Here is a 3,768-nt window from a genome sequence, read left to right on the forward strand (position 1 = left end):
GAGGAAGGGAGAGCTTGTAACATTGATGGAACTGACCTCAAGGGAATGGCCGAGGAAGGAACAGCTTGTAACATTGCTGGAACTGACCTCAAGGGAATGGGTGAGGAAGGGACAGCTTGTAACATTGCTGGAACTGACCTCAAGGGAACGGCCGAGGATGGGGAGCTTGTAACATTGCTGGAACTGACCTCAAGGGAATGGCTGAGGAAGGGAGCTTGAACATTGCTGGAACTGACCTCAAGGAATGGCCGAGGAAGGGAGAGCTTGTCACACTGCTGGAAATGATCTCAGGGGAATGGCTGAGGAAGGGAGAGCTTGTAACACTGCTGGAACTGACCTCAAGGGAATGGCCGAGGAAGGGAGAGCTTGTGGCACTGCTGGAACTGACCTCAAGGGAATGGCCGAGGAAGGGAGAGCTTGTGATACTGCTGGAACTGACCTCAAGGGAATGGCCGAGGAAGGGAGAGCTTGTAACATTGCTGGAACTGACCTCAGGGGAATGGCCGAGGAAGGGAGAGCTTGTGGCACTGCTGGAACTGACCTCAAGGGAATGGCCGAGGAAGGGAGAGCTTGTAACATTGCTGGAACTGACCTCAAGGGAATGGCCGAGGAAGGGAGATCTTGTAACATTGCTGGAACTGACCTCAAGGGAATGGCCGAGGAAGGGAGATCTTGTAACATTGCTGGAACTGACCTCAAGGGAATGGCCGAGGATGGGGGAGCTTGTAACATTGCTGGAACTGACCTCAAGGGAATGGCCGAGGAAGGGGGAGCTTGTAACATTGCTGGAACTGACCTCAAGGGAATGGCCGAGGAAGGGAGAGCTTGTGATACTGCTGGAAATGACCTCAGGGGAATGGCTGAGGAAGGGAGAGCTTGTAACACTGCTGGAACTGACCTCAAGGGAATGGCCGAGGAAGGGAGAGCTTGTGGCACTGCTGGAACTGACCTCAAGGGAATGGCCGAGGAAGGGAGAGCTTGTAACATTGCTGGAACTGACCTCAGGGGAATGGCCGAGGAAGGGAGAGCTTGTGACACTGCTGGAAATGATCTCAGGGGAATGGCCGAAGAAGGGAGAGCTTGTGATCTTGGGAAGTGATCTCAACTACTACTACTACTACTACTACTACTACTATCTATTTATCTATCTATCTATCTATCCATCACTTATTTTTTCCTTATCAATCTCCATCATTCTTCCTCATTATTCTCCTCTCTCCTGTTATTTCTCCCTTCTTCCTTCCTTTCTTCACTTCCCTCTTCTCCTCATCTTTCCATTTTCATCTTCCTTCCTTCCTTCCCCTTCCATTCTCACTCTTTATTCTCCTTTCCTCTCCCTCTCTTCCTTCCTTCTTCCTATCTTTCTCTCTCCCTTCCTTCCTCCTTTCCTTCCCTTCCCCCTTCTCTTCATCCTTCCTCCCTTCCTTCACCTTCCCTTCCCACTGTCCCCATTCTCCTCTCCCTCCCTCCCTTCCTCCTTCCTATCTTCCTTCCTTTTCTCAATTCTCCCTCCCTCCTTCCCTTCCTCCCTCCCTCTTCCGCCTCGTCGCCATAGTAACAGGATGTGAGGAGGAAGAGGCAATAGGGCTTTGGGATGAGGTCAAATCAGGTCACACACACACACACACACACACACACACACACACACACACACACGGGGAAGATAGATTGATACATAGATAGATAAATACATAGACAGAATAGCTTTTCATACATACATACATACAAATAGATCGATGAATAGATAAATAGACAGACATACACAGATTGATAAACAGATAGACAGGTAGATAAAACACACACACACAAACACAGACACAAAAATTAACCAACCGGAAGAAAACAATATATAAAAAATAGGTTACAAAAAAAGAGAAAAAAGTATTAACAATAAAAGGAAAAAAAGTGCTGGAAGAGAGTCGGCTAGCGGGTCACTTCGCAATATTTTCTTCCCGCGAACTTCCGCCTCCAAGATAAACAGGATAAAAAAAGGAAGGGAGGAGGAGGAGGAGGAGGGGGAAAAAAGTTGAGAGAGGAAGAAAGGAAGGAAGGTATATATATATGGAGGAGAAGGAGGAGGAGGAAGGAGGGAAAAAGGTTGAGGAAGAGAGAAATATGGATATGGAAGAGGAGATGGAGGAGAGGGGAAAAAAGTTGAAAGAAGAAAAGAAAGTAGACAGGGAAATGGAGGAGGAGGAGGAGGAGGAGGAGGAAGGAGAGGAAAAAGTGAGAGAAGAAGAAAGGAAGGAAGAGGAGGAAAAAAAGTTAAAATGAAAAGAAAAGAAAGTAGACAGGGAAAGGAAGGAGAAGGAGGAGGAAGGAGGGGAAAAAAATGAGAGGAGAAGAAGAGAGGAAGACATGGAAAAGGAGGAGGAGGAGGAGGAGGAGAGAGGGAAAAACTTGATAGAAGAAAGGAAGAAGGAAAAGAAGGAAGGAATGGAAAGAAAGAAAAAAAGATGAAAAGGGGAAATATAGGAAAAGGAAAAAGAATGGAGAAGGAGAAAAGAAGAGAGAAGAAAGAAAGGTAGATAGGGAAGGGAAATATGGAAGACGAAAGGAAGGAATGGAGATAAGAGATACAAAGAAGATGGAAAGAAGGAATAGAAGAAAACGGAAAAGAATGTAGAAGGAGAATTAGCAGAGAAGAAAGAAAGGAAGAAAGAAAACAGACATGGGAGACGAAAGGAAGGAGATAGAGAGAAAGATGGAAAGGACGAACAGAATAAAAGAAAAAAAAGGAATAGAAGAAAAGGAAAAAAAAAGATAGAAGGAGAAATAGCAGAGAAGAAGAAAGAAAGGTGGATCAGAAAGACAGACATGGAAGACGAAAGGAAGGAAGGAAGGAGGCAGAAAAAGATAAAAAAAGAAGGAAAATACGAAAAATAAAATATATACAGAACAGCAAAATTCAGATAGGATGTCAAAAGGATTCACAAATAAGGAGATTACAATAATCCAAAGGTCCTGCGCCAGCTAGCTCAAGGGAAGGAATTAATGGGGAAGGAAAGGGAGGGAATAAAAGGGAAAGGAAAGGGAAGGAAAGGGAAGGAATTAATGGGGAAGGAAAGGGAAGGAAAGGGAAGGAATTAATGGGGAAGGAAAGGAAAGGAATTAATGGGGAAGGAAAGGGAAGGAATTAATGGGGAAGGAAAGGGAAGGAATTAATGGGGAAGGAAAGGAAGGAAGGAAAGGAAGGAATTAATGGGGAAGGAAAGGGAAAGGAAGGAATTAATGGGAAGGAAAGGAAGGAAAGGAAGGAAGGAAGGAATTAATGGGAAGGAAAGGAAGGAATTAATGGGGAAGGAAAGGAAGGAATTAATGGGAAGGAAAGGTAAGGAATTAATGGGGAAGGAAAAGGAAGGAATTAATGGGGAAGGAAAGGGAAGGAATTAATGGGGAAGGAAAGGGAAGGAATTAATGGGGAAGGAAAGGGAAGGAATTAATGGGGAAGGAAAGGGAAGGAATTAATGGGGAAGGAAAGGGAAGGAATTAATGGGGAAGGAAAGGGAAGGAATTAATGGGGAAGGAAAGGGAAGGAAAGGGAAGGAATTAATGGGGAAGGAAAGGGAAGGAATTAATGGGGAAGGAAAGGGAAGGAATTAATGGGGAAGGAAAGGGAAGGAATTAATGGGGAAGGAAAGGGAAGGAATTAATGGGGAAGGAAAGGGAAGGAAAGGGAAGGAATTAATGGGGAAGGAATTAATGGGGAAGGAAAGGGAAGGAATTAATGGGGAAGGAAAGGGAAGGAAAGGGAAGGAATTAATGGGG

General features: G+C 45.0%; 1 long non-coding RNA gene across 3 annotated transcripts in view; it reads right to left on the bottom strand.

The window, feature by feature from the left end:
* The window catches only part of LOC126983444 (uncharacterized), a 2,405-nt gene extending 1,736 nt beyond the window's left edge, over positions 1-669 (bottom strand). The window contains exons 1-2 of one of the 3 annotated variants that reach the window (XR_007735907.1): positions 542-669; positions 440-490 (exon numbers count right to left, since the gene is read on the bottom strand). This is a non-coding gene — a long non-coding RNA (uncharacterized LOC126983444). The remainder of the gene's footprint in view (positions 1-439; positions 491-541) is intronic. The other 2 variants (XR_007735905.1, XR_007735906.1) reach the window with 2 other exon arrangements.
* Positions 670-3,768: the final 3,099 nt, after the last annotated feature.

The sequence above is a fragment of the Eriocheir sinensis genome, chromosome 54 (genome assembly GCF_024679095.1).
Source record: "Eriocheir sinensis breed Jianghai 21 chromosome 54, ASM2467909v1, whole genome shotgun sequence".
In the NCBI taxonomy this organism is placed as follows: domain Eukaryota; kingdom Metazoa; phylum Arthropoda; class Malacostraca; order Decapoda; family Varunidae; genus Eriocheir; species Eriocheir sinensis.